This window comes from Nicotiana tabacum, chromosome 7 (genome assembly GCF_000715075.1).
Source record: "Nicotiana tabacum cultivar K326 chromosome 7, ASM71507v2, whole genome shotgun sequence".
Taxonomy (NCBI): Eukaryota; Viridiplantae; Streptophyta; class Magnoliopsida; order Solanales; family Solanaceae; genus Nicotiana; species Nicotiana tabacum.
The window spans coordinates 16,345,962-16,352,806 of NC_134086.1; the positions used below are offsets into that span (position 1 = coordinate 16,345,962).

The 6,845-nt window shown below is 38.5% G+C and overlaps 1 long non-coding RNA gene across 1 annotated transcript; it reads right to left on the reverse strand.

Moving 5' to 3' along the window:
- Positions 1–2,978: 2,978 nt before the first annotated feature.
- LOC142182511 (uncharacterized) lies at positions 2,979–5,274 on the reverse strand. Its single transcript, XR_012711316.1, has 3 exons — positions 5,046–5,274; positions 4,302–4,395; positions 2,979–3,700 (listed from the first exon to the last, which is right to left on the reverse strand). It is a non-coding gene; the product is annotated as an uncharacterized LOC142182511 (long non-coding RNA).
- Positions 5,275–6,845: the final 1,571 nt, after the last annotated feature.

A 6,845-nucleotide genomic window follows, 5' to 3' on the forward strand; every position in this document is an offset into this window, starting at 1 on the left:
CAGCCTGTCCATCTGTCTAGGGATGAAATACTGTACTAAGACTTACTTGAGTCCCCAATCCTTTTTGGAAGGACCTTCAGAAGTTAGCTGTAAATTGAGCTTCTCTATCCGAGATAATAGATACAGGGACACCATGCAGTCATACTATCTCCTTAATATAAAGCCTTGCATAATCCTATGCAGAATATGTAGTCCTAATGGGCAGAAAAATGGGCCGACTTTGTAAGCCTATCAATAACAACCCATATCGAATTGAACCTACGCTGGGTACAAGGTAAGACTACGATGAAATCCATATTGATTACTTCGTACTTCCAAGTCAGAATCTCCATAGCCTGTAATAATCCATCGGGCTTTTAATGCTCAATCTTAGACTGCTGACAGTTAGGGCACTAAGCAACAAACTCTGCTATATCCTTTTTCATTCCGTCCTACCAATATACCTCTTTGGTATCATGATACATCATTGTTGCTCCTTGATGGATAGTATATCGAGGATAGAGAGTTTCTCCCACAACCTTCCGCCGCAGCCCTGCAACATTAGGGACACATAATCGTCCTCGATATCTGAGGACCCCATCTTCTATAATTTCAAATGGTGCCTTGTCCTTTTAAGGGGTGGTATCCCTATAATGAACTAACACAGGATCCTCGTACTAGCGTTCCTTTACTTTAGTTACTAACGAGGATGTTGCCATATCTTGAATAGAAATTCCAATATGACCTGAGTCTAGTAACCAAACTCCAAGACTAGCTAGCTGGTGAGCCTCATGGGCTATTCTCCCTTTCTTTTTTCTTTTCTTTGGCTGTATATATGATAGGCTACCATAAATCTACGACTGAGGGTGTCAGCTACTACGTTCGCTTTCCCCGAATGGCATGAAATATCAACATCATAATCTTTAAGTAGCTCCAACCATCTTCTTTGACGTAAATTCAATTCTATTTTTCTTGAAGATATACTGGAGGTTCTTATGATCCGCATAGATATCAACATGAATGCCACACAAGTAGTGCCTCCACATCTTTAGTGTATGAATCACCATAGCTAACTCTAAATCGTGGGTGGGGTAGTTCTTCTCGTCCTTTCTTAGTTGTCTAGAAGCATAAGCTACAACTTTACCATATTGTATCAGTACACTACCCAAGCAACGCCTGAAGCATCACAATGGATAACATAACCATCGGTCCCTTTTGGGAGAGGTAGAACCGGTGCTGAAGTTAATTTGTCATTCAATGCCCGAAAACTCCGTTCACAAGGATGGGTCCATTGAAACTTAGTTCCCTTCTGAGTTAACTTACATGGGTATCCTAATCTTTTACAATTCAGGAAATTCCCCTCTTTGGAGGCCCAAACTTCATCCTTTATCTATCACGATTATGCCCTTATCCCATTATTAGGGCAACATTTCATCTATTTTAAACGTTATAAGTCTTAGACTCCTTTGAGTTCATTCGGGCTATACTGAGCCTTCTATAACGTAGAGAAACCATCAGCTCTCTTATGAACTTATTCCTAAGGACTTATCCATTCTCGTTACCTTTTCACTCATCTTTTCTTATCCTTCCTTCTGTCTTCCTAAAGCCTTGTCGCTCTACCATACTTTAGCTTGCGACCTACACATATCTATTTATACTTATTCGCAACCTTTCTTTAACTTACTTGCATCATAAATTTCCTTATGTTATTACGGAACATTAAGCAAGACACCACATACTATTTTGGTCGAAGGTGCTTAGAAAAGAAGAAAATTTCGTTACAAGTTTCCTGTAATAACCTGCCAAACGGAGAAGCTACGAACCTCCTTCGGTGTTGTGGGTCTAAGATAAGTCTTCAATGCCTCACTCTTTTGTGTATCCACCCGGATGTCTTCACCCGAAATGATATGCCCAAGGAGAGCTGCAATGTTCAACCAGAATTCATATTTAGAGAATTTTGCATACAACTTCTCTTTTTGTAGAACTCTGAGCACAGTACGCAAGTGATCTGCATGCTCAGCCTCTGAACGAGAATATACCAATATATATCGCCGATAAATACGATTACGAACAGATCTTAAAAAGGGCCTGAAAACACGGTTCATCGAATCCATGAATACTGCCAGGGCATTGGTCAAACCGAACGACATAACATGAAACTAAAATTGCCTCTATCTGGTCCTGAATGTTGTCTTCGGAATATATTCCTCCTTAACCCTTACCTGATGGTACCCGGTCCTCAAGTCTATCTTTGAAAAATATTTGGCACCTTGTAACTGATCAAATAAATCCTCAATCCTCGGGTGCAGGTACTTATTTTTGATCGTCACCTTATTCAACTGCCTAAAATTAATACACATTCGTAAGGAATTATCCTCTTTTCTCACAAAAATCACAAGTGCTCCCCACGGTGACATACTAGATCTGATAAAACCTTTTTCAAGCAAGCCCCTTAGTTGTTCATTTAACTCGTTCAGCTCTGCGGGGCCATTCTATAGGGGAAAAGATATTGGATGAATATCTGGTAGTAGTAGGTCAATGACAAACTCAATTTCTCGCTCTGGTGGAAGACCCGGAAGCTCATCGGTAAAAACATCGGGAAACTCATTAACTACAGGAAAGAACTGAATGGTTGGTAACTCTACTTCCACATCCCAAACCGAACTCAGTGATAAATATAGTCCTTTCTGATTATCTTTCTTGCCTTGAGATAGAAATGTGGTATTACTTTTCCATTCCAAAACAAGCTCTCCTGGAAACTGAAATCAAACCATCTTTGATCTACACTTGATGTTAGCATAACAAAAGGCCAATCAATCCATACCTATTATAATATCAAGTCGTACCCAACCGAACACCATGTATCTTATCCTTGTTTATTATCAAACCTATCGCGGGCCATTTCGGGCCACATCCATATATATAAATAACAATATTAAAAAATAAATTGCATAACTAATTTACAAAAAGGTTTATATACATAGGGGTTGACTAGGCCGTAGACATATCATACCCAAAACTATATATAAGATAATGTCTGCAAAACCTCTAAGTAGGCATAACCATAATATATGCAAGTCGGGACGGGGTTCCCTACGTCCTCATAAAACAACCTAACACATTTAGAACCCTGACTTGGAAATATTCCAAGAAGAGGTGGAACTCATACACCAAAAACTGACACTTGGAGGAAGTCTAAAGTAGAGGGCCCTTGCCTCGTCCTATATAAGAACCTCGATCAGACACACTTTAAAGAGGAATCTTCATATCCTTATCGGTTTCCTTCCTCCTCTTGGACCGACTACTATCCTCTTCCTCTATATATCCTATAACATACACTGGAAAACCTTGATTGACGGACTCCCAAGACTGTGGATTATCTGGAACCTCAGAAGAGCTGGTGTCTTCAAATGCCTTGACATAGTTTTGAGCCTGAGGGAAACCCGGCTATGCCAATCCATGCACTGCTCCCCTCATACCCTGATCAAGGGGCTGTGATGATGAAACTAAGGGCCTTGGCGAGGAACTCCTCTCACTCCATCTGCTGCCGGAGTGGTCGAAATAGCTTGAATGGATTACTCATATGGACCCTCGGATGGATCCTCCTCAATAGAAACCATGATCTATGATGGGTTTGAATCCAGAGTATAACTTATATCTCTTTCTAACACCTTCGTAGCCTTCTGACTTGTGCTAGCGGTTGTAGTCTTCGGAGGCATCGCTAAAAATGTAACATATCGTTAGGAACATGAATGCTTATATCACACGATCTAATATAAGAAGAGAGGATAACATCCTATATGTCCTGTAGCCTCCTGTCTATAAGTGTGGCACACAACACACCCATAAACAAGACTCTACTAGATACGGTCTGTAGACAACCCTAGGACAGAACTGCTCTGACACCACTTTTGTCACGACCCAAACTGATGGGCCGCGACGGGTGCCTGAGTCCTACCTGTCAAACACCCCTAAGTACACGTCTAAGATATGAACCTGAATAACATCAGCTAAATTACGAAAATAACATACATGAAGGAGACATGCCAATAAGGCATATGTACGTATACATGCAGAATACAATGGGGGAACCGGCAAGGCAGCTATAGACAACTTATACATCCAAAACTAAAAGCCGACAAGGCCACATACAACCCAACTAGACATATTGTCTATAGACCTCTAATAGAAACATAGCTGTACAAAGATGGGACTGAGACACATCATACCCATATATATATATATACACACAAATACGGGACTGAGACACATCATACCCATATATATATACACACACACACACATACACAAATGTATCGTACCAAAATCAAAAGCAGCTCCGGATCAAGTGAAGCACGCCAACTCTCGCTGATCAGGGATCCTAAGAAGGGGGACCATCAGCTTGCCTACCTGCACCTACATGCATGAAATGCAAGCCCCGTGAAATAGGGTGTCAATACAAAAAATATACTGAGTATGTAGGGCATGAAAATTAGTACATAAAAGACGTAGATGAAACATGGAATAAAGAAACTCATCCTTAAATCTGAATAATTTTGTAAATTCTGAAATATTTATAATGTCATGCACGTGCGTATAAATATCATGTCATGCATAGGTATGGGTGTACATAATATCATCAAGCCACTGAGGGCATCCCATCATAACGTCTCGGCCACTGTGGGCAACATCATCAACATATACCAGCTGATCAGGTCGTGGTGCGTATATAACGCCGTAACCTTTTTCCATATCCCATATACATATATTTACATATATACGCATATATAACACTATCTGGTCATGGGTAAATGCACATGTATAAATGGGTAAAATGCATGAAAAATACGTAAAAATCTCAATATTCCTTCCGGATAAACATTTTCAACTGCGTATTATTCTGAGACCCATGAACAGAAGATAATAATAATTCACATTGGGAATTAAGAATATAGACACCCCAAGTATTATTTTGAATATAGTAATTTATAGAAACTGTGCGTTTGCTCGTTTCTTCAGTATAATTTGGACCATGCCAAAAGAAAGAAGGGATGACCTTAACATACCTGGAGTAGGGAAAACTCCGTATAATATTCCGTTGAAAACCTTCATGGATTGAACTTAGAACCCAAAAATAGAATTAAGCTTCTACGTTTTGAAACTGATGAACGAAATCAGCTTTTGTTCTTGGCGTTGAAGTTCCTGGACGTTGGAGTTTCTGTTCTTCTAACGTTTTCTTTCTATGAAAAATAGCTTCTGCCTTTCAAACTAAGTAACCATTCTTGCCTTCCTTTTTTGAATGAGTAACGTTAATGTGTTAAAGACTTGCACATGTATTGTTTTGGATAATCACTCTTTTAGTTATTTGATTCAAGTACATCATAGATAGCCACCTAGGATGTTTAATTGCTTAGTCACTTCATGTGGTAAGCTAGTGTTGCCACATGTCTTTTGGAGTATAATTAATTACGTTTTATCCACTTATTAGTTAACTGGGTAATGTCATGTTACCCGTTAATTAATCAATAACCCGTATAATTTAAAAATTGCCTCAAATTACTTAAAATTTCTATTTATTTTTAATATACTATATATATATATATATATATATATATATATATATATATATATATATATATATATATATATATATATATATATATATATATATATATATATATATATATATATATATATATATATATATATATATATATATATATATATATATATATCGCTCAACCCATATTTTATCCCAAATTGGCCACATTCAACGAAACTCGTTTTCTTTAATTCGTGTACCCTTTATCCTTCATGAAACTTCTTTATCGCTTGTTATAAATAGCGTAAATACATTAATGTCAAGATGATCTCATCCCCGAGTCTACGTCAATTAACTGAAGACCAAACTTTTAACGTACGAAAATGCGATATGTTACAACTCGAAACTTCCAAATTGTAAGACGACGAAGCTTGATGCGTTTTGCAAACTTGAACACTTCTTTTATTTGAGAGCGATACTTGTATGATTTGCTTCTGCTGTTTCATGCATGTCTATGATGATTTTTCCTTCACTTACAAGAGCCATGATTTTCCCTTTCAAGACGAAGCATTTCTCTGTAGGATGGCTAATGACACGATGAAACCTGCAATATTTTGGATCGCCAATTTTGCCAATTTCCTCTGGACTTTTTGATTCAGGGAGATTGATGACTTTCTTGTCCAATAGTTCATCAAGGATTGTGGGTACGCCTGAATCTGGAAATGGATAAACCTTTGCCTCTAATTCTTTCAAGGTGGGATGACGCTTCTCCTCTTTGGGATATTGACTCGGGGTCTAATCCTCCTTTACTTTTTGCTTAGTAGTGACCTTCACAGAAGTTGCTTTCACTGCCATTGATTCTTTGGTTTGGTTCTTTGATGCAACATTTTTCTTGAACTCCTTTTGATCAGCAAATGGAGATGCCTTTCCATGACTTGCGATTCTTAACTCCTTGTCGTGCGCTCACGTTGTAAGTTCTTCAAAAGTTCGTGATTTGATCCCTTGTAGGATGTATAAATGGCCCCAGTGCATTCCCTGAATGCATATCTTCACAGCAGATATTTTTGAAAAGCGATCCTTGCAGTCCAAACTTAATACCCTCAAATTATTGATGTAATCCACCACAGGCTTGTCCTTCCTTTACTTGGTGCCTGTCAACTCTATCATGCTTACAGTTCTTTGGGTACTATAAAAACGATTGAGGAATTCCTTCTCAAGTTGCTCCCAACTATCAATGGACTCGGGCTCCAAGTCAATATACTAGTCAAATGCATTCCCTTTCAGCGAATGAACAAATTGCTTTACCAAAAGGTCACCATGCATT